At 37.9% G+C, this 24,780-nt stretch overlaps 1 long non-coding RNA gene across 2 annotated transcripts in view; it reads left to right on the top strand.

Annotated features, from left to right (window-relative positions):
- The window catches only part of LOC129641763 (uncharacterized), a 30,271-nt gene that overhangs the window by 775 nt on the left and 4,716 nt on the right, over window positions 1–24,780 (top strand). Inside the window, exons 2-3 of one of the 2 annotated variants that reach the window (XR_008709417.1) lie at window positions 13,040–13,224; window positions 24,115–24,197. This is a non-coding gene — a long non-coding RNA (uncharacterized LOC129641763). The remainder of the gene's footprint in view (window positions 1–13,039; window positions 13,225–24,114; window positions 24,198–24,780) is intronic. The other variant, XR_008709418.1, reaches the window with a different exon arrangement.

Below are 24,780 nucleotides of genomic sequence, written 5' to 3' on the forward strand. Positions count from 1 at the left end.
GAGATGAAGAATATATTTCCAATGCTTAAAGCTCATAGCTTCCATGTATCTACTTGTCTATTTGTAAACAAGAATAACAAGTACAGAAAAGAGAAAATAAGCCTGTTTCCATTTTAAATTTCAAATTAATTTCTGCTTTAGAACATGTAAGTAAGGAAAGGAGTGAAGAAGTTTGAATGAAAACCATAAAATTTTAATGCCTTGAGAAATACTATTTACAGTGATAAAGAAACTTTAAGTATCATACTAAAAGTATGGAGGCTAGGAGAGGCAGACACCTATGCATACTCAAGGGAGTATTGCTACCATAAATTTTAACATAGATGCTTACATTTGATTGAGTGCCTATAAGTCCTATTATTCTAAGTTACCCCAAGCATGTTAATGGGATGTTGTTGATTTAACACATGTTGCTTTAGGCTTTTTCTCTGAGCCAGTTCTTGGTTTTGAGTTGAAAAAGACAGGCTTTCATGGAGACTGTCATTAGTAATGGCATGTACAAATATGGAAAGTTACCAAGACTTGATAGATACTAACAAAACAAAACAAAACAAAAACACAAAAAAAGAAACCGATACTTTATAGCAAAGCTTTCTTCCTTACAGAATCTACTTTTAATTTTTTTATTTTATATTGGAGAATAGTTGATTTACAAGGTTGTGTTCGTTTCAGGTGCATAGCGAAGTGATTCAGTTACACAGATACATATATGTGTGTGTGTCTTAGTCACTAAGTCATGTCTGACTCTTTGCAATCCCATGGACTGTAGCCCGCCAGTCTCCTCTGTCCATGGAATTCTCCAGGCAAGAATACTGGAGTGGGGTGCCATTTCCTTCTCCAGGGGATCTTCCCCGCCGAGGGATCGAACCCCGGGCACCTGCATTACAGACAGATTCTTTACCATTGAGCCACCAGGGAAGCCCATAGTAGTAGTAGTAATAGCAGTAGTAGTAAGTGGTAGTGTTAGTAGTAAGTGGTAGTGTTAGTAGTAAGTGGTAGTGTTAGTCATTCAGTCATGATCGATTCTTTGTGACCCCACGGACTGTAGCCCACCAGGCTCCTCTGTCCATGGAATTCTTCAGGCAAGAATACTGAAGTGGATTGACAGTCCCTTTTCCAGGGGATCTTCCTGACCTAGGGATTGAACCCAGGTCTCTTGCATTGTGCACAGATTCTTTACCATCTGAGCTACCAGGGAAGGAAGCACATACATATATTTATTCTTTCTCAAATTCGTTTCCCATATACATTATTACAGAATATTGAACAGAATCTATTTTTTTTATATCAGAGTTTAAAGGCAAACTTTGGAAAATTATCTCATAATTCATTAAATCCTACCAAACCTACATATACATTGCCTATAAAATAGATTTAGCTGTTTTATAAATCATAACTCATCATGTTCCCACCCTTAATGAGATAATTCAAGAATGGATAGGATATTTTTATTGATTTTCCCCTGACTTTGTAGGTTCATCATAGTGGAACTGCTCAAATCAGCCCTTACTCAATTAGACTTTCTTAATTCTTAAGTCAATTCTGAACAAGATAAAAGGAAATTAGCAACCGGATGATATAGTCTTGGATTGGTCTTTCTTCAGTAAAACCGATATCTTGGGTAAATTCTAGTTACCTACAGAGTTTCTTATTTAGCTTTGCAAATACTGAAGGAGCTTCTCTTTCTCCTCTTCTCATTCCTTCCTTCACCAACCTGTTGGACACATCTATTTGACTATTACTTTTTCTTCAATGTTTCTACCTGATCCTTCAGTGATATGCTAGGAATAGAACTCTGTCCTAAAACCATGTAACCAGAAGAAGCTGTCACTCCCAGGAACTGAGTCATATTTCCATTATCTAGTGCCTGTCTAGGGTCCTCCTTGAAAAAATCACCAGTGATTTTGAGTGTCAGCTCTAATATGAAAAGTCAACTTTAATTGATTGAGTAATCTTTCTTTCATGCACCAAAACCTGCCTAGACTAGATCTGAACTTTCATCCCTTTGGATCTTGCTCACCATCATAACAACCTGCCCTTAAGCAAGCCAGCTAAGGGAGGACACATTTATTCCAGATAGTAAACAAACCCAATAATCTTTCCCTTTCACCCTACTGCTCATGTTACTGGGACTTGACATATCTAAATGTGCTCACAACTATGATCATACCTAAAGAAACCTTACACTTTATATTGCATACCCTCTCTAAAAATACAGAATTAATGTACACAAGGAAGAATGAAAATAGTCACGCTGGTACAAAATATGTTTACTGACATTGAGCAGCAAATAGCACGACTCAGAGTTGTTATTCTTCTCAGACACACTGCTTGAGTTAAGCAAATTTCATCTAGTTCTGCAGCATTAGTCAGACCTCCAAGCTTAAAATGTTGCATTGTTGAATATTTTCCATTACTGTGAAGGTAAACACAGTCATTAATCCAATATCATGGCAACAGTAATGTTTTGTTGTAAAAAAGTTGATCACTAAGACTGTCATAAATACACGAGTGCATAGAAATTTTGATATACAGTGTTTGGGAGAATGGATAATTAATCTTCTTGAAGCATATTTGACTAGATGTTTATTTTATAAATCACCATAACCCTTTAAATAAGAAGCTTAGAATGATGTTAAAATATTTTTAAATAGTCCAAAAACCCTTAAATATAATTCAAATTTATAGTCCAGCAATCATAAGAATCAAATCATTTTCTCCAATAAAACAATATTTTATCAAGCAAAGAAAATAGTGTTATAGACTCATTTTTTAAGAGGGACATATTTAAGTATAAACCAAATATATAAGCCAATTCTTTTTAAAAATGGGCCAAAGAACTAAATAGACATTTCTCCAAAGAAGACATACAGATGGCTAACAAACACATGAAAAGATGCTCAACATCACTCATTATCAGAGAAATGCAAATCAAAACCACTATGAGGTACCATTTCACACCAGTCAGAATGGCTGCGATCCAAAAGTCTACAAGCAATAAATGCTGGAGAGGGTGTGGAGAAAAGGGAACCCTCTTCCACTGTTGGTGGGAATGCAAACTAGTACAGCCACTATGGAGAACAGTGTGGAGATTCCTTAAAAAACTGGAAATAGACCTGCCTTATGATCCAGCAATCCCACTGCTGGGCATACACACTGAGGAAACCAGAAGGGAAAGAGACACGTGTACCCCAATGTTCATCGCAGCACTGTTTATAATAGCCAGGACATGGAAGCAACCTAGATGTCCATCAGCAGATGAATGGATAAGAAAGCAGTGGTACATATACACAATGGAGTATGACTCAGCTATTACAAAGAATACATTTGAATCAGTTCTAATGAGGTGGATGAAACTGGAGCCTATTATACAGAGTGAAGTAAGCCAGAAAGAAAAACACCAACACAGTATACTAACACATATATATGGAATTTAGAAAGATGGTAACATAACCCTGTGTACGAGACAGCAAAAGAGACACTGATGTATAGAACAGTCTTATGGACTCTGTTGGAGAGGGAGAGGGCGGGAAGATTTGGGAGAATGGCATTGAAACATGTAAAATATCATGTATGAAACGAGTTGCCAGTCCAGGTTCAATGCATGATACTGGATGCTTGGGGCTGGTGCACTGGGACGACCTGGAGGGATGGAATGGGGGGGGGAGGAGGGAGGAGGGTTCAGGATGGGGAACACATGTATACTTGTGGCGGATTCATTTTGATATTTGGCAAAACTAATACAGTTATGTAAAGTTTAAAAATAAAATAAAATTAAAAAAAAAAAGTGATACAGAAAAAAAAAAAAAAAAGTAAAAAACTGTATGCCAGAACATAAAATAGGCCTTTTGTGACAATAAACATTGATGTAAAGTGCCTCTCTTAAAAAAAAAAAAAAAAAAGTAAAAGAAAGCAAAAAATAGTTGCTTTCTTTAAACTTCTCATAAGCTGTGTACTCTAGAAACAGTAATTATTAATAATTCTTTTAAGTGATTTTATGTGGCATAAGTTCAGTTCATAATATAGTTATTTGCACTTTTGCTGATTCCTAGGTTTTGCTGTTTAGTCTCTAAGTCATGTCGAATTCTTTGCAACCCCATGGACTGCAACATGCCAGGCTTCCCTGTCCTTCACCATCTCCTGGAGCTTGCTCAAACTCATGTCCATTGAGGCAGTGATGCCATCCAACCATCTCATCCTCCGTCACCTCCTTCTCTATCTTCCCTCAATCTTTCTTAGGGTATTTAAAGAATAAAAAATAAAACCAAATGATACATAATTCCACATACTAAATTTTATATCATTGTCATTTAAAAATATATTTTGGAGGAAACACAAACATGTAACATGCCATATATATATATATATATACACACATACATTATATATAATATATATTTGAAATAGCATAGATAGAGAGATGTTAAATTATGAAAGATTTGCTCTATCTGTACTACATTTCCTTTTTTCTTGCTGTGTTGCAAAGACTTATTCACTAAAGTGAGCCAGTGGAGAATTATCTGATGAACACAGGAAGAATAAACAATTTCAGGATTACTATTTAATGTGTCAGTTTGTCTGACTCCATAAACTGAAGAAAGAAAACAAGTTCTGAGTCCCACTTACAACTGAAATGCTTAAAAACTGTTGAATCATCCTAATGGAAACTATGAGACTGAATTGGTACACATATGACTAAAATTCTTCAATATGAAAGAAGCATTTTCCTAAGCCACATCCTTCTAATAAATATATTATTAATAAATATCAGAGCTAGACTAGAGAGCTGATTGTTTAGAACATGCAGCAGAAATTGCGGCTTAAGCCTGAGTCATCTAAGTTTCTTGGCTTTTTGATATAACTTAGATTATACATCTCATTGTGAAAGATAATTTGGAGAAGCTCTTAACAATATTCACTTAAGATAACTTGTATTTAAAGCCTTAAGGCTTTGAGGAAATAAATTTGCTATCTTCATTATATAAAATTCACTTGGTTTTTTGATGCACAATGTATATATGAAAAGGTCATGCTTCCCAATCAATCATAATTGTGATAAGTATTGACAATTGAAGACAAGGAACAAACTCAAGGTAATAATAAGGAACCACTCTCCTTTCCTCACTGAATGATTTCTGGTTTGTGTCTTTGTCTCAACCCAGCTCAGAGGTCACAGACTGTGGGGCCATATGTAAATAACTTCATCCCAAACTCCTCCTAGTCCTAAAGTAAAGATTTTGTCTATGTAGCATGTATGATCCCTCCCAATGTAACACTGAATTACTATGTTATATCCTTGTGGTATCCAAAGAAATATGTCCTGGGTTCCATCCCTAGTACCTATTTTGGGACTTACCCGGTGGCTCAGACAGTAAAGAATCTGTCTGTAATGTGGGAGACCTGGGTTGTATCCATGAGTTGGAAAGATCCCCTGGAGAATAAAAGGGCAACCCACTCCAGTATTCTTGCCTGGAAAACCCAGGGACAGAGAAGCCTGGTGGGCTACTGACCATGGGGTCACAAAGAGTTGGACACAGCGGAGCAACAAACACTTTCACATGGAATTAGCAGCAGCAAAGAAGATTAATTTTTCAAACATGTTGTGAAATTGTGTTAGAATTAAAATGTGCTGAAAAGAGGAAAAGCAAATATAAAGGGAGAATCAAATGGGAGATATCCCTATCAAAGCAACTAGAACAAACAGAATAGAAAGCATAGAAGGAGCAATTTGCTGCAAAGCAAATTTTGCTTATGTGAATGGAAAGTTTATCATCTGTCAAAAAAAGAGAAAAGAAATATAGAATCCTTGAGAATAAGACATAAACTGGTATATGTTTTAAACATAAAATAATATGTAATTATCATTGTACACCCAGCCTGTTCCAGCTCATTAAAGTACTGAGAACAAAAATCAACATCTAAAAAATGTTCAGGGGAAAAATATTAAATACACTCTTAACAAGGGTAGCTTTCACATTAAAAGAAAACAGAAAGACATTTTGAAATGTAAAAGAATCTAACATATATAGTATTACTTATAAAAATCTACCTGCAAATGCAATGCAGTCAAATAAATAATGAATCAAAATTAAAAACAAGGGATCAATACATCAAGGAGTGAAAGGCTTAGAAGAGAATTCTGAATCTAGGTAAATATATCATTAAATCTTAACATTTATAAAAACTGGCTGCAAATGGAATGCTTTAATTATAGAAACAAAAGTTAATACATTTGAAAAACAGCAGGCAAAAATATGTCCGAGTGTGCCAAAAGTTGGGAAACTTGGACAGACAGGGAAGGTTATTGTTGTTTGACTCTTTGCAACCCCACGGACTGCAGCCCGCCAGGCTCCTCTGTCTTGCAACCCCAGGGACTGCAGCCCGCCAGGCTCCTCTGTCTATGGGATTTCCCGAGCAAGAATACTGGAGTGGGTTGCCATTTCCTTCTCCAGGGGTTCTTCTCTACCCAGGGATCAAACTTGCATCCCCTGCATTCGCAGTGGGATTTCTTTACCACATAGCCACCTGGGTTGGGGAAGGGTATAATAGTCCTTAATTTTCCACAGCAGAGAGTAAAAGGATATTGTTTACTCTCTGTAGCTAATAACTAGAGAAGCTTAGGCAATATAATTTAAAGATATAGAGATAATCACATTTAGAAAAGAACAATGAATACACTATATCCCTTTGAAATTAGCAAAGATACAAGAGAAAAGAATCAGATCAGATCAGTCGCTCAGTCGTGTCCGACTCTTTGCGACCCCATGAATTGAAGCAGGCCAGGCCTCCCTGTCCATCACCAACTCCTGGAGTTCACTGAGACTCACGTCCATCGAGTCAGTGATGCCATCCAGCCATCTCATCCTCTGTCGTCCCCTTCTCCTCCTGCCCTCAATCCCTCCCAGCATCAGAGTCTTTTCCAATGAGTCAACTCTTCGCATGAGGTGGCCAAAGTACTGGAGTTTCAGCTTCAGCATCTAGCAAACAATTAAAATAAACGATGAGTGAGTGAGTGAAGTTGCTCAGTCGTGTCCGACTCTTTGCGACACCATGGACTGTAGCCTACCAGGCTTCTCCGTCCATGGGATTTCCCAGGCAAGAATACTGGAGTGGGTTGCCATTTCTTTCTCCAGGGGGTCTTCCCAACCCAGGGATCGAACCTAGGTCTCCTGCATTGCAGGCAGATGCTTTACCCTCTGCACCACCAGCGAAGCTAAATATAGGATACACACATTATCTAAAAGAAAGGATACACACATTAAATCGCATGCAAAAAAACAAAAACAAAAACAAAAAACATTTAGACTTAAATATGTGAAGCAAAACAAAACATCTGATAAAAATTGCAAATCAAAATTTCTCCAAACTGAGACAGAGTGCACCCTGAAAACTTCTAAAGGAAATAAAATAAGCTGTAAAAGAATAATAATTATTAGGTCAACCACATTTTTTATCAGTAAAAGTAGATGCCAAAAAACTGAAATACCTTCAAAATTTATAGGGAAATAGTTTGTAATCTAAAATTCTATACTCTTGTGGTAGATTGTATAGCGGCTGAAAAATGTTCACTTTCTCCTTGTATCAGGATTATACATCCCTATCAATCTACCTGTGATTTTTCTGAGCATATGTCACCATGGCACTGACCTCAGATTTTGACCAGGCAGATGTGCTTTGGCAATTGAGATGTGAATGAACATGATATACATTTGCCATATTTAAGTAGGATTCTTTAAATATTGCTGCTTGATTTGGTCTGATATCACTCTCGCATCCCTGCCCTCTGCTGTGAGAATGAACATCCTAAACAGGGGCTACTCTATCAGCCTGAGGCTCTGAATAAGATATTGAGCTGCTGAGCCACGTTGAGCATGCTGAGTCAAGCGGAGCTGAAGCTGATCTACAGCCCTCATACAATGTGAGCCAGAAATAAATTTATGCTGTCGTAAGTTACTGAGACTTCGAGACTGCTTATCACCAGAGCAAAACTGAAAATACAGACATTCAAAGGACCCTTACCCTGTGAGGAAGAAGTTTATTGTGTTCTCAGCATTCATTTCCCCTTTGTTCTAATATTACCAAAGAAAATTTCATCTGGGATCTACTCCTTTTTCAAGCACCATTCAAATGGTTTGGGTGATTCTATGCACAAGTCCCAGCTCCACGAGGTGTGGATGCTGTTCTTTGTTCATATTGACTTGATCAGAAGTGGATACATGCCCCTCTTCAGCCATGGGACATGTTTATTAACTTTTACCTATCAGCAGGCTCACTGCTGAGGAAAGCTCTCTCTGCACTTAAGCCTGGACAGCTGTTAAGTTCAGATCTTTCAGTGGCCATCATGAGAAGATAGTTTCTAAAATGCTAAATATGAAAGTGAGACTGAGCTATATGACATTATTGAGGCCTTGAACACAACCATTGTATTCCTAGAATTTCCTTGAATTAATACATAATTCTCCTTTATATTTTAGACAATTTGAGTTAATTTTAATCATAGCCAAAATAGTCTGTATTACTCTGGCTCTCATTTACCTTTTTTTCTTTAAATTTGTTGAAGTTCTCAAGTAAAATAAGTAAATCAAGAAATAGCAAAGCCTTGAATTAAAAAAAAAAACCCATAAAACTCTATGAAGTTTAAGGAAACAGATGTGTATTTTGTGAAGTTACTGGTCACATGATAGGAAAATACTGACTTCAAGAGTCCAAGAAGGATGTCTTCAACATTGTGTCCCAAGCAACAGAGAAAACTATTAAGAAGCTGGAAGACATTAGTAACAGAGTAAAGAATGTGCATGCTTTACTTCTATTCTATTCTCTCAGTAAGAAAAAAGAAAGGCAGTAAGAAGTATACTGCTGCTGCTGCTAAGTCGCTTCAGTTGTATCCGACTCTGTGCGACCCCATAGACGGCAGCCCACCAGGCTCCCCCGTCGCTGGGATTCTCCAGGCAAGAACACTGGAGTGGGTTGCCATTTCCTTCTCCAATGCATGAAAGTGAAAAGTGAAAGTGAAGTCGCTCAGCCGTATCCGACTCCTAGCGACCCCATGGACTGCAGCCTACCAGGCCCCTCCATCCATGGGATTTTCCAGGCAAGAGTACTGGAGTGGGTTGCCATTGCCTTCTCCAAGAAGTATACAACTCTACACAAATAACTACACGAGGAAGTCGTCATTTTTAGTTGATGCAAACTAGAAAAGACATTATTTGGGGAAGTTGGTGGAATACAGAACAATATTTGTGAATGTGTTTGAAAGTTAGCTAAATTTTCAACTAACACAACAGGAAGTGGATAGATAAGATTCAAAGGAATGATAAGTCAATAAAAATAAAGCTCCATCTAAAACTATCCTCCATAGGTTTGGACTCCTCATTACAACTAAAGTCATAAATGGTTAAAGGCATTGCCTCTTACAAAAATGAGAGTGACAGAAAGGACAAGGACAGGCAATCTTGTACAAACTTGTACAACTGGATTTCCTATTTGTTTTGTGTATTATTTTTATTTTTTATAAGTAAATGTGTTAAACTCAGCAATTGAAAGAAAAAGTTTAAATTGGACTAAAATAAAATTTAAACTACATGATGCATGCAAGAATTTACAATGAAAAGTCTACCTAACGTAAAATATAGGAACAAAAAAATAAGACTCTGAACTCTAAAAATACATTAATAGGACACCCAACTTTAAAAAATGTACAAAAGATTTGAAAAGGCATTTAACCAAAGATATAAACATAATAAACACATGAAAAAAGTGCTCATCATTATTACCCATTGGGAAAATTGAAATGAAGACAAGATACACTGTGGTATGGTATCTTACTGAGGACACTAAGGATACTGTGAGGCAGCTGGAACTCTTACACTCCGGATGAGAACGCAAACTACTGCAAACATCTTAAACAGTTGGATAGTTTCTTAAAAAGTTAAACACATACCTGCCCTATAGGATCATTATAACCCAGTCATTCCACTCTTAGATATTTACCCAAGGGGAGGAAAAAGTATATGCCCACACAAAAGACTTGTACAATAATGTACTTACAACTTTATATGTAATAGTCAAAAACTGAAACAGGACTTCCAGAATGACAGACTTGTGAACCTGTTCCTCAGCGAAGTAACCGTGATGATAAAAATGATAAAGGCCCCAAACCCTTAATCATTTAAGCTCACTGGAAACTGTCCTAAGGATATACAGCAAATATATAATTATTTATGCAATGAGCATTTGTGACACTTGAGTCATGCCCTGTTTCCTCTTTCTCCTCTCCCAGCTCAGCGTAATAGAAAATTCACTCCGGTCAGGTGCAGCCAAGATGATGTAGCTAAGCTTACTCCAGATCTTCATCAGAAACTATAGTGTCTCCCCAGGAGGAGAAGGCTGCAAGCATTTCTCATCCTTTCAAGTTCTGTCTTGCATCTGGCAGAAGCTGAATTCCGAACAAATGCAACCAAGAAATAGAGGGCTCCCTTCCCTCATTCAGCCCTCACTTTCAGCATTGAGGCTCTACCAAGGAAGGCAGACTGAGAATAATGGGACCCCATGTGTTAATAAATGTAGTCCTTTCCCCAGCTTGCTCATGGGGCAGAGATTCCATGCTGGTAGAGGAAAGCTGAGAGACCAGAGGCTACCATCCTCACCCAGCACCCTACTTATAAAGTAAAGGAGTCACCCCATGAGAATAGTCCACCATCATCTCCTACAGTTCTGGGAAAAAGACTCAGAGATTTTGCCCATGGGAAGAGGCAGACCATAAAACCAGAAGACTCCAAAGCCCTCTTCAGGTGAGCTGACTTTACTGGGAGTAGAGTAAGAGAAAGTTCAAGTCTAATGACACCTGTGAAATTAATGGGAATTTGGAGTTCTAGTATGTAACAGGAGACTGGAGATTCTAAGACAGCAACCAAGTAAAACATAGGCCAATTGATTTATCAGGAAAAGAAACAGCTAAAATGACCTCTTCTCGTTTTGGAACAAACCTCAAAACTGCCTTCAAAAATTACTCCTGAAAAGGGGCCTGTTCTTGATTGGGTCAGACCGTGGAGCAATTTATACTGCAAGGCAATGTCAAAAAATTAGAACAATCAGCTGGCAATTAGGAAGCCTAGCCAACTGAGTGTAATATCAAAAGAGGCAGATAGCTTAACACAAAGAACTGGAGAAGAGTCAAAGAGAGCTCTGTTAGGACACTGTCATTTTTGACTTTGCATACATCCAAGCCAGCACTCTCTAAGAAGTGATATCAGAGGTATCACATTGCAGGGAAATGGACTTCACTGAAACAATCCAGTCCAAACACTAATCAAATGAACAAGCAAGCAAAGCAACAAGACGTCCTGAACAAGAGAGATTAGCATCCAGAGTTACTACAACATATTATCTGAACAGCCAGTTTTCAACAAAATAGTATGAGACACACAAAGAAGTGGGAAAATGAGATCCATACATGGGAGAAAAACAAGCAAGTAACAGAAAATGTCTGTAAGAGGGCCGGGTGTCTGACTTAGCGGACAGTCTTCAAGACAACTATAGTATAGTATAGTGAAGTCACTCAGTCGTGTCCGACTCTGCGACCCCATGGACTGTAGCCTACCAGGCTCCTCCCTCCATGGAATTCTCCAGACAAGGCAACTATAAACATATTTAAAAACTAAGGGAAATCATTCGTTAAGAAGTGAAGGAAAGAGTTCCACTTCTGGTTGGCAGTGTGATGAGCTCCGAGGACATACTTCCCAGTGAAACTGATGGGAAACATGAAAGGACAATCACTTTAAGAGATTATGTTGAATGAAAAATGCCAGACAAAGTTAAGTACATGTTATAACAGAAAATGTAAGCATTATAGTGAGAAAGTCAGATGATTGGTTGCCTGGCTATGCAGGGGGGTGGTGGGGGAAGGGTGTTGAAACTTTTGGGGGTGATTAATGTGTAAATGCTTTTTATGGTGGTGATCCTTTCATAAGTTATATATATATATATATCTCAAAATATATCAAAATTTACAGTTTAAATATTTATAGTGTTTTTCATGTAAATTCTTCATGAAGCTCTCTAAAAATGTTGCACAAAAGTATAATAGGAAAAAGCTAACAGAAAGAATGTGGGGAATCACAATTCCCTGGAGTTTTATCCTCTAACTCAGGAGATATCTTTAAATGCTTCCTTCCCGAAAAATGCACTTCAATGTCTCATTATAAAGACTATTAATTTTTTTTCAAATTCTATAGAATTAACACCAAAACAACACAGAATTCACCCTGCAGGCGGACATAAACATTTTGAAGTCCTCTACCCATCCTCATACTCCTTTGCAATTTGAAGATTATTCTAAATGCAGAATGGTTTGATTACTTGAACATCTGCAAAGAGATAGCTTGTTCCTTTCCCAGATTACTGTTTATCAAACTTCAGTGTGTATATGAATTACTATGCTTATTTTATAACAAAATACAATGACGTATATGAAATATATTGACAATATTGCGAAGGTTGCAAGTGCAATTTGGTTAAGGTGTGATTTTTGCCTTCCAAGTATGAATGCAATCAAAATCAAAGCCAAAGGCATTCAATCAAAGCATTACTGTATCACAATGGATATATCATCAGAATTACAAGGGTACATAGTAAGGAAGTTTTTTTCCCTCAGTAAGTCATCATTTATATGAAAAATAATAGCAGGAAATACAAAGAAGTAGCAGATAAATACAGAAGTGGAAGGCTTTTTTTAGTCCTTCATGACTATTTAAATCTTGAGGCATGGTCAGAGAAATTCAATGTGCAGTAAATAAGTGATATAACTCCTATTTTCAAAAAACTCTTTTTTGTTGTAGTACCTTTAGTAATATAAAATATCTTATATTAATCACTTAAACATATAATTTGTCATTAAACACCTTAATTTGGGAGACATGTTTGACTATACTCGAGAACTAGAGTCACCAGCAAAGCCCATTAAAAATTTTCGGTAAATACAAACAGAATATGGTAATAAAATAAAGTCTAACCTTTTGTTTTTGCTTTGTGCTCCATCCAGTTTCGCATGCTCACAGGTTGCCGTGGGCAGAGGTCCTGAACCAACGCTTCAGACCTGAGCTTCTGGTGAGAAATGGCTTCACTGATGCGTTATCTCCTGCCGTGTGCAAAAGTGCTAGGCACAGCACCCAGTTCTGCAGACAATGGAGCCAAGTGGGCTGTGCACAGTGGCGATATAAACAGCAGGTCTGAGCCTTCCCCCTGACCCCAGAACACCCCTTCCCTGCCCTACTCATCAGGAGAGTGTGTTCTAAAGCTCAGCTCAGACCTCTTAATTCTTTGACTGAAGGATATAGCTTTCCTTTGCGTCCAAGCCTAACTTGGTCTTATTTTACTCGCTCCAAAAACACAGGGCAGGAAAGCCCTTGTTGGGGCCTGACCCACAGTGTCAGTAACTCTACTACTTGTATTAACTTATGGCGTGTGTGCATGCTCAGTCGTGTCCAAGTCTTTGTCATCCCATGGACTATAACCCACCAGGCTCCTCTGTCCATGGGATTTCCCAGGCAAGATACTGGAATGGGTTGCCATTTTTTTCTCCAGGGGCTCTTCCCAACCCAGGGGTTGAGTCTGCGTCTCCTGCATCAGCAGGTAGATTCTTTACCACTGTAGCATTTGCAGTCATTAACATTGATTTTTGGAATGAAGATCATATCAGACGATTAACCATCAATTGCTGCTCTATAAAAAGTTCCTGTAAGCCTCAGTTGTATACCAAAAGCATAGCACTTTATTATTTTATAGTAATCTGTAAGTTGGCTGGTGATTCCTCTGATACTTCTCCCAGGCTCTCTTAAACAACTGCATACAGATGGAGGGTTACCTGTGGCTATAAGATGCAAGATGATCTAACAATTTTTAAGCAGTCAGTGACGACTCTTGGGTGGGTCACTTTAATTCTTCTGTATGTACCCTTTCATCCTACAGCATTCTTAACTGGCCTCTAAATGGTGATTCTCGGGGCAGCTGAGAGTGGCAACTGCAAACACGTTTAAGGGCTAGGTCGGGGAATCATTTTCTATTGGTCAAAGCAGGTCACGAGATTAGCCCATGTTCAAGGGTATGAAACTGCTGAGGGAAATGCCTTTACGTTTAAGGCATGAATTTAAATCTCTAAGAGGTCTTAAAAATTGCATAGGCACAGCCTTGGTGAGATCTTTGTCTGCTGAGGCTATTTTATGTTGAAGATTTTTTTACTACTGGGCAGAATGGAAGCAGCCACTTCCAACCCAGTATGCTCTCTACGCCTTCTATATTTTTTCTAAATTTTAATTGCAAATCATTTCCTTCCTTAGCTCCTTTCCTTCCAATATCTTATATGCAGCTAAATACACACACTAAAAACCTATCTACATTCTCAACTTTCTGTCCATAGATGTCCTCGATCATATCCTGTTCATTTTGTATATTTTCTACCCTCAGTTCCAGAAGTCAGTATTTTTGTTCTGTTCTTCCATAACATCACATGGATTACCCTTTCTCTAGCCTCCAACAGTACCTTTTCCAGTCATCTTCCCTGTCTTTGCTTACATATTTCTCACTGCTTTTCCAAGTTCTCTTGTCACCAGTCCTAAAATCAATGGCACAATTATTTCAAGATTTTTGTCACAGTAGCTCCCAACTTCCAGGTACTAGCTTCTATAACTATTAGCTTATTGGTATAAAACAAAGCACACCAAAACTCAGTGGCATAAACCACAAATATTTATCATTTATCATCAGTCTCTGGGTTGGTAGGTGACCTCTCTGCTGACTTACTTGGATAACCTCAATGAATGCTGGAAGATAAAGTGGGCTATGTAGAGGAGAAAAAAAATTTTTCACCTACCTTTCTGAGTTATCACTGAGTCTGTAACAAAAGACAGATTAACAAGAGAAAAAATGGATATAAGATTATGAAAATGTATACATCATGAATACATGATGTATACATGGGAGGTATCCAGAAAAAAAAAATGAATAATTTAAAGAGGTAGCTTAGAATTTAGGCTTATATATCATTAACTCTTGTCTGTGACTAAATGGACTCGAGTTACGGCCATGGCGTCACCGAATCAATGGACATGAGTTTCAGTAGACTCCGGGAGCTGGTGATGGTCAGGGAAACGTGGTGTGCAGCGGTCCATGGGGTCGCAAAGAGTCTGACAGGACTGAGTGACTGAATTGACTGATCATTTTAAGAGCTAAAGGAAAGGAGATATGTAGTCCTCTTAGGGGAGAGTAAATGACTTTTTGGAAATATAAACAGACCCTTAAAAGAACAGATGGAAGATATGATAGTTTGTGACAGTTTTTCTAGGTATGGTGTAGACTTCTAGTTTCCTCTTGTGTGATAAGAAACAATCTCTCCTGGTTGATGAAACTCCCAAGGAGGGCATTTATGACAATTGAACTCCTTTTAAAACAGGTGTTAAACAGGTTTAAAACAGGTTTAAACAGATAAAAGGGGTTTGGAATAAGTCTATCTCTGAATTCGCTGTTTTTCAAGTGCCTGGAGTTCAAAATAATCAATACACCAAAGTGTGTATTTGGGGATGGCTTTTTCAGCTACCCTTCATTTGTAAGGTACAAGATGGCCTCACTCACCTATCTGAAAGTTGGTGCTGTCTCTCATTGGTGACAACTTACTTCTCCCAGTTGTCTCTTGCCTTTCATTGGGCTAGACCATTGCCCTTATGCGATGGTCTTAGAGCAGCAATTTAATACAGAAAAGGCAAATGCTACAAATCCTCTTGAGGCCATAGCTGCTGAACTCACACAACATAATTTCCAGCACATTTTATTGGTTAAGGGTGCCACAAGGGCAGCCAATAATCTAGACATGGGAAATTATACTTCATCTCTTGATACTAGTTGCTACATAGAATTTATGGTCTTATTTAATCTATCATACAGATGAATAAAATAAAAGTGTCTAGAAGCATAATATTCTCACTAAGTTTAATTTTAAAATTGTAAATACTAAAAAAGGAAAGGATAATTTTATATTTCTCTATGACAAACCTAACTAGTGTATTAAAAAGAAGAAACATCACTTTCTCGACAAAGGCCCATACAGTCAAAGCAATGGTTTTTCCGGTGGTCATGCATGGATGTGAGAATTGGACCATAAAGAAGGCTGAGCATCAAAGATTTGATGTTTTTGAACTGTGGTGCTGGAGAAGACTTGAGAATCCCATGGACTGCAAGAAGCTCAAGCCAGTCAATTCTAAAGGAAATCTACTCTGAATATTCATTGGAAGGACTGATGCTGAAGCTGAAGCTCTGATACTTTGACCACCTGATGCAAAGAGCTGACTCACTGGAAAAGACTCTGATGCTGGGAAAGATTGAAGGCCAAAAGAGAAGGAGGTAGAGGAAGATTAGATGGTTAGATACCATCACCAACTCAGTGGACATGAATTTGAGCAAAATTCATGACAGTGGAGGTCAGAGCAGCCTGGTGTGCTACAGTCAATGGGGTTGCAAAGAGTTGGACCCAACTTACTGACTGAACAACAACAGTCTTTTGAAGAAATAAAAATGCATAGTTAACTTCTGAAAAAGAAGAAAACAGTTTCTCCACATTAATGATGTTTTTCTTTACTTTTTGTGAATTACTTGACACTATTTTGGTTTTAGTTTTCTTGAACAACTGGGCATTCCAAAGATAGAAATGAAAATGGTAATAAAAAGTTTCCTGGTTTGGAGTGTTCTGCTTTTCACAACAAACCTGAGAAAGAACCAATATATATATATATATATATTGATGGAATTCTTCATAAAACAGCTTCCATTAGTGCTGCTGAAAACACAGTATGGATGGATGAGTTGGAGGTGTTACAAAAAATATTTGGCTTATGTACATGCAATTAAATGTATTATTGTTGTTTAGTATAAGGAGACTTAAAATTCATTTGACATTCTATTATATATATGGCTAAAACATATTTTTATTTTCTTTTCTGCATATAAAGTCATTATAATTTTTACATATTTTTTCTTAATGTGGACTTTTTTGCAATTTGGTTTTATTTTGTTCAATATTCTGTTTGTGACGTTTCAACAAATCGACATCGGTTGATGCCAACTTGTGTAATTATTTTAAAGTGTCCCATCTTAAATATTTCAAATAGTTTATCCATTCTTTTATTCATGTTTAGAATTTTACTGTTTTAAGCAACTCTGTTTAAATGGTTTTATATCTCCTTAGGTATACGGGCAAAATTGTGTCTAACAGTGGAAATGGAATTATGAGAGAGGAGTATATTCAAGTATTCCACAAATTGCCAAATTGTTCCCCAAAATGGTTGTGACAAGTTATCTCCCCACTCCTCCAAAAAGTAGAGCTGTCTTATGAGATCCACCTCATCTCCCAACATTTAATATTGCTGGGTATTTTCACTTTTAATTTAAAAGGGTGAAAATATGTCCTAAAAAGATTTCCTTTTAATTATAGGGGACTGGAATGAAAAAGTAGGAAGTAAAGAAAAACCTGGAGTAACAGGAAAATTTGGCCTTGGAGTACAGAATGAAGCAGGGTAAAGGCTAATAGAGTTTTTCCAAGAGAAAGCACTGGTCATAGCAAACACCCTCTTTCAACAACACAAGAGAAGACTCTACACATGGACATCACCAGATGTCAGCACCAAAATCAGATTGATTATATTCTTGGCAGCCAAAGATGGAGAAGCTCTACACAGTCAGCAGAAACAAGACCAGGAGCTGACTGTGGCTCAGATCATGAATGCCTTATTGCCAAATTCAGACTTAAATTGAAGAAAGTGGAGAAAACCACTAGACCATTCAAGTATGACCTAAATCAAATTCCTTATGATTATACAGTGGAAGTGAGAGATAGATTTAAGGGACTATATCAGATAGATAGAGTGCCTGATGAACTATGGACTGAGGTTTGTGACATTGTACAGGAGATAGGGATCAAGAATGTCCCCAAGAAAAAGAAATGCAAAAAGGCAAAATGGCTGTCTGAGGAGGCCTTACAAATAGCTGTGAAAAGAAGAGAAGCGAAAAGCAAAGGAGAAAAGGAAAGATATACCCTTCTGAATGCAGAGTTCCAAAGAATAGCAAGGAGAGATAGGAAAGCCTTCCTCAGCAATCAATGCAAAGAAATAGAGGAAAAAAAAACAAAATGGGAAAGACTAGAGATCTCTTCAAGAAAATTAGAGATACCAAAGGAACATTTCATGCAAAGGTGGGCTCAATAAAGGACAGATTGTATGGACCTAACAGAAGCAGAAGATATTAGGAAGAGATGCCAAGAATACACAGAAACTCTAAAATAAGATCATCATGACCCAAATAATCATGATGGTGTGATCAATCACCTAGAGCCAGACATCCTGGAATGTCAAGTCAAGTGGGCCTTAGAAAGCATCACTACAAACAAAGCTAGTGGAAGTGATGGAATTCCAGTCAAGCTACTTCTTCCTAAAATATGATGCTGTGAAAGTGCTGCACCCAATATGTCAGAAAATTTGGAAAACTCAGCAGTGGCCATGGGACTGGAAAAGGTCAGTTTTCATTCCAATCCCAAAGAAAGGCAATGCCAAAGAATGCTCAAAGTACTGCACAATTACACTCCTCTCACACGCTAGTAAAGTAATGCTCAAAATTCTCCAAGCCAGGCTTCAGCAATACATGAACCATGAACATCCAGATGTTCAAGCTGGTTTTAGAAAAGGTAGAGGAACCAGAGATCAAATTGCCAACATCCGCTGGATCATCGAAAAAGCTAGAGAGTTCCAGAAAAATATCTATTTCTGCTTTATTGACTATGCCAAAGCCTTTGATTGTGTGGAACACAACAAACTGTGGAAAATTCTGAAAGAGATGGGAATACCAGACCACCTGACCTGCCTCTTGAGAACCTGCATGCAAGTCAAGAAGCAACAGTTAGAACTGGACATGGAACAGCAGACTGATTCCAAATAGGAAAAGGAGTACGTCAAGGCTGTATATTGTCACCTTGCTTATTTAACTTATATGCAGAGGAATCATGAGAATTGCTGGGCTGGAAGAAGCGCAAGCTGGAATCAAGATTGCTAGAAGAAATGTCAATAACCTCAGATATGCAGATGACACCACCCTTATGGCAGACAGTGAAGAACTAAGGAGCCTCTTTCTTGAAAGTGAAAGAGGAGAGTGAAAAAGTTGGCTTAAACTCAACATTCAGAAAACTAAGATCATCGCATCCTGTCCCATCACTTCATAGCAAATAGATGGGAAAACAGTGTAAACAGTGGTTGACTTTATTTTGGGGGGCTCCAAAATCACTGCAGATGGTGATTGCAGCCATGAAATTAAAAGATGCTTGCTCTTTGGAAGGAAAGTTATGACCAAACTAGACAGCATATTAAAAAGCAGAGACATTACTTTGTCAACAAAGGTCTACCTAGTCAAGGCCGTGGTTTTTCCAGTAGTCATCTATGGACATGAGAGTTGGACTATAAAGAAAGCTGAGCCCTGAAGAATTGATGCTTTTGAACTGTGCTGTTGGAGAAGACTCTTGAGAGATCCTTGGACTGCAAGGAAATCCAACCAGTCCATCTAAGGGAGATCAGTCCTGGGTGTTCATTGGAAGGTCTGATGTTGAAGCTGAAATTCCAATAATTTGGTCACCTGATGCAAAGAACCGACTCATTTGAAAAGACCCTGATGCTGGGAAAGATTTGAGGGCAGGAAGAGAAGGGGATTCAGAGGCTGAGATGGTTGGATGGCATCACCAACTCAATGGACATGAGTTTGTGTAAACTCTGGGAGTTGGTTTTGGACAGGGACACCTGGTGTGTTGCAGCTCATGGGGTCACAAAGAGTCGGACATGACTGAACAAGTGAACTGAACTGAGAGATCTACTGAATCCAAGTCTTTGATTTGGATATCTGGAATGTATTTTTTAAATCTTTCATGTGATTTTGAAGACCAGATATGTTGTTGAAACACTGAGCTAGAAAGTTGAGCTGTAAATGGCATTCTTGGCACGGGAATAAGACAGGGAAGATGAGGAAATGTGACTAGTCTAAGCCTGCTTTGGAAATTGCAAGCAGATCAGGATGGCCATCATAAAGAGTGTAAGTGGGAACATGGTAGGAGAAAAGACTGAAAGCTAAGTAGAAACCAGATGGAGAATGCAACTAGTAAAGAGTAAGATATATGAGTTATTCAATGAATACTTGTTGAATAATGGCTAAATCAATGAATGAATGGGTCATTACAACTTTATATGTCTTGTTTGGAGTTGATGTCTATCTTGAAGTTTATGAAGAACCAATGACAGGTTTTGAGCCAGGAAGTGGAAACTGAGATTAAATTAACACAAATGAAATGTTATTCTAAAGTGACAAAGAAGCTCATACATTTTGAAGATTTTTTGGAGCTGTGATGGTATACTCATAAGAGACAGTTTTCATAATTCTTATTAATCTTTTATTTAGGGTGCTTAAACTCAGTGCAACTGCTTTTAAAATTTCATTAAACCCATTAATAGAAGAAACAGTTCAATCCTGACACAGAAAGAACTGACTTTCCTATTTTCCACCTATTGTGAGAAACATGACATGCACCACAGGGGGAAAATAATCACCTTAATTTTCTGTCATTGGAATGAATAATTTAAACATATAAATGATATTCTGAATATTTTATTTTATAATGGAGCATATCATCTCTTTTGATTTTGACAGCATGCTCTTTCATTTTTTTCCCAATTCAATTTTTGGAATGCTGTACCTTGGGAGAGCACTTGGCTGATTACAAAAATAGAGTAAAAATCCTTCTAGTCCTCCATGAATAACAAGTAGAACAGAAAATAGGAAGAAAAATAAAGAGAAGGAAAAGTGGGAATCCCAGTCACTTTGAGCTTTAATTAATCTTTGTAATGCTCCTCCAGGGCTTTGGTGTGAAGGAGCAGCTTAGAGGCCTGGATATGTGATTTAGTTATTTGGAGTGTCTCCCCTCCCTTGGGATGGATGCCACTTTAAGGATGCCAAAGAAAGAAGCCCAAGAGAACAGATGCCCAGGAGGAGTATGAAATTAACTCAGGATCAACAAGTAAATGAAGGACTAGGGGAACTTGGCCCTGCAAACCAGCTAGGACTGAACCCAGAGGAGTAGATATTATCATTATCAACCCCTTGATTATCTTTAAGCTAACTATTGCGTGGGAAGATATGGGTTACCATTAGTATCCACCCTCTATTTTAAAGATAAGTTCCAAGCTTCTTATTAAGGTATGAAAGGGCTTACTTAATCTGGCTTCAGACTCTCTCCTTCAGACTTCATTTCATTTCTTGCCTCTCTGTTCTCATAAAGCTTTACTATGCGCCCTGCTGCAACATTATCTGCCTCTAGCTCCGATGTCTTTTTATGTGCTCTTCCCTTTGCCTGGGGAACATTTTTCTCTTTATTTTCTTTCTTACTGGGACAGCAGTTACCTGTTTCTCAAAATTTATCTCAGTCTTAATTTATACCAAGATCGCTTGGATGCCCTTCTACAAGTTCCCACAGAACTCTCTGCTCTGTGCAGAACATTTTATTCAATTTGTTTAATTAAACAAGGAATTCAGAAACAAAGACTCTCCAATCTATTCTAAACTTGGAATAATCAGTTCAATGCCTTTAGAAGAAGAGAGTGGGTACACTAGTAGAGAGGTTCAGGTGTGATAAACAGAAAATAGTGGAGAGTTATGGACTTAGATATGGCACATCCCTCAGGGAAAGCTTTGATATTCAGTTTTTTTTATAGCTTTCCGTGACAAACAATATATATACCTATGGCTGATTTATGTTGATGTTTGACAGAAAACAACACAATTTTGTAAAGCAATTATACTTAAAAACTAAATAACACATGTATACCTGTGGCGGATTCATTTTGATATTTGGCAAAACTAATACAATTATGTAAAGTTTAAAAATAAAATAAAAAAAAAAACTAAATAAGTTTTTTAAAAAATGAAAAAAAGCAAAATATATTTGTAAACCAAATGAGCTTGTTTTACAACTACAGTCTTGAGATCACATATCATATTTTACTTTGAGTTACTTTTATAACATAAAGCAGGTTATAAGAGAGATTTATAAATACTGACTAATTGAAAAAAATTACTGACTGCATGAATTGGAATTATTCCTTATTTCCAGTAGTCCCAACTTTTTTGTTCTTTTTATAGAACTTCAGTTAGCTGACAGACTGGGAAGTGATAACAGATGAAGAAAGTAAATGAGGGATGACTTTTAAGTATTTAGACCCAGATAGGCATAAGTTTCAGAGAAGGCAATGGCACCCCACTCCAGTACTCTTGCCTGGAAAATCCCATGGGCGCAGGAGCCTGGTAGGCTGCAGTCCATGGGGTCGCTAGGAGTCGGGCACGACTGAGCGACTTCACTTTCACTTTTCACTTTCATGCATTGGAGAAGGAACTGGCAGCCCACTCCAGTGTTCTTGCCTGGAGAATCCCAGGGGCGGTGGAGCCTGGTGGGCTGCCATCTATGGGGTCGCACAGAGTCAGACATGACTGAAACAACGTAGCAGGCATAAGTTTAGGACATTGGGTGTACAAGTTACAAATCTTGAAGTTTTTAACTAGAACAAGACTTTAAAAATATTCATTTCTAGCCTGAAAAATAATATAAAAGAATTTCTAGGTAAGAAATAATTAATATTGGTTAAGGTAGCTTCTATTTTTTAGGATACTATTCAAATTTCATATACTAAAAAGTCAACATTTTGGAAAAGTCAACACAGTCTTGACTCTTTGTCCAGTTTGTCTGTATCCAAACTGTTTATTTGGAAGATTTTGTATAGTCAATAAAATAAATAGAAAACTGTAACTAAAATAATTATTTTTTGAAGTATTAAATTCTAACTGTATGCTGTTGCCTGAAGGACATTCTGAGCTTAGGTCTGTTCTCATTGTTATAATGGAAAATTAGCAAACATTAAAGGAGTGTTAACTTTATATTCCAAAAAGAAAAAAAAAAATACAAGGTCTACTTCTGAGGCCAACCAAAAGATTAAGAGAATAGAAAATTGAATATTCCTCAATGTGTGAGTCATTGTTATTTAATGCCATGCCTTTTGTTGTCAATTTCAGATACAGCCAAAAATAGACATCCCACATTTTGAAAATACAAGGGCTAGGTGAAAACCACTGACCTGATTTACTATAACCAAATTAGGTTCCTAGACCCAATTTCAATGTGTGTGTGTGTGTGTGCGCGCGCGTGTGCATGTTATGTAGCTCTCCCAAACCAACATGCAATTCTTAGGCACAAGCTGCATATCCTACCGCTCAAATCAATTGTGACACTATCTCTCAGAGTTAGCATCTGGTTCTACAGGTTGAGGGTTCTGTCCTTTAAGACTGCCCCCCTCACCCCACCAGCTTCAGATGCCAGTTTCAAGACCATGTTGCTACCTGTACTTCTGACCATTGCCTATAAATCAGAGGTCCTCACACCCTCTTCCTTGGGTTTGACTAATTTGCTAGAGTGGCTCATAACTCAGAGAAAGATCACCAGTTTAGAATAAAAATATATTACTCAAGAACAGTCAGGTGAAAGAAAGGCACAGGGCAAGGCAGGGGAAAAGACACAGCTCTTCCATGCCCTCTGCAGGAGCCACTCTCCTAGTCCCTCTAAATGTTCACCAACATGGAAGCTCCCTAAACCCTGTCCTCATGGGTTTTTATGGAGGTTTCATTACATAATCACCACTGATTAAACCATTGCCTGTTGACAATTGACTCAACCTCCAGGCCCTCTACTTTCTCTAGCTATCTGGGACTGGAACTGAAAGTCGCTTCTCCTGGGAAGGAGCCCCTTTTCAAAGATGTTTTTCAAAAGTCACCTGGCTAACAGAAAGTGCTACAGAAAAATGTGCCTAATTCCTTCCTAAGGAGTGTCCATATACACACAAGAATCGACAGGTTGAAGTAACTGTCAGTAGACTGAGAGGGAGAAACTCTAGAAAGAGGATTTATACCTCCCTTACCCTTTCTCAATTATTTCATAATGTGGATTTTTAACTTTCAGTTTAAAGTTTTTTCTCTTATTTTAATTATTTTCTTTGGCAGCTCTACAGGTGGCCTTCTTTAAGCAATCTGCTGGAAGCATGTTCGGCCTGTCCACCAGTCTGTCAACTGAAGTTATTTTCAAGGTGAGCAGTGAACTAACTCAAGGACTTAATGAAATAAATAAAGCTGGCGGTTAGCTCTACAGTTAGTAATACTAGAGAACTGTACTAGGATGCATCAAGTCCAAGGAAATGAGGTAGTTTTACCTGGAACACATTTCCCTCAGACTATTTACTGCTTTTTGTTTACCAGATTGTAGTCGGCTCTTCATGTTCATTTTAACAATGCTTTGGAGGTAAGAAAATACTCGCAGGAAAGGGAAAATGGTGTAAATCGGATTAAGCTTGACGAAAAGCTTGATAGATGCAAGGTCTTATAAGCCCCATGAAGGAAAAAAGTAGTCATCAAGAGGTGACATTATTTACTCAAAGCAATTTGCCATTGTTTGTGTGCGAGCTGCTCAGTCCCGCATGACTTTTTGGGACACCATGGACTATAACCCACAAGGCTCCTCTGTCCGTGGGATTTTTCAGGCAAGAATACTGGAATGGGCTGCCATTCCCTTCTCCAGGGGATGGAGAATTCCTGCCATTCCTGGTCAGGATGGAATTCCTGACCCAGGGATCCAACCCAGGTTTCCTGCACTGCAGGCAGATTCTTTATAGT

Source organism: Bubalus kerabau, chromosome 1 (assembly GCF_029407905.1).
Source record: "Bubalus kerabau isolate K-KA32 ecotype Philippines breed swamp buffalo chromosome 1, PCC_UOA_SB_1v2, whole genome shotgun sequence".
Classification (NCBI taxonomy): domain Eukaryota; kingdom Metazoa; phylum Chordata; class Mammalia; order Artiodactyla; family Bovidae; genus Bubalus; species Bubalus kerabau.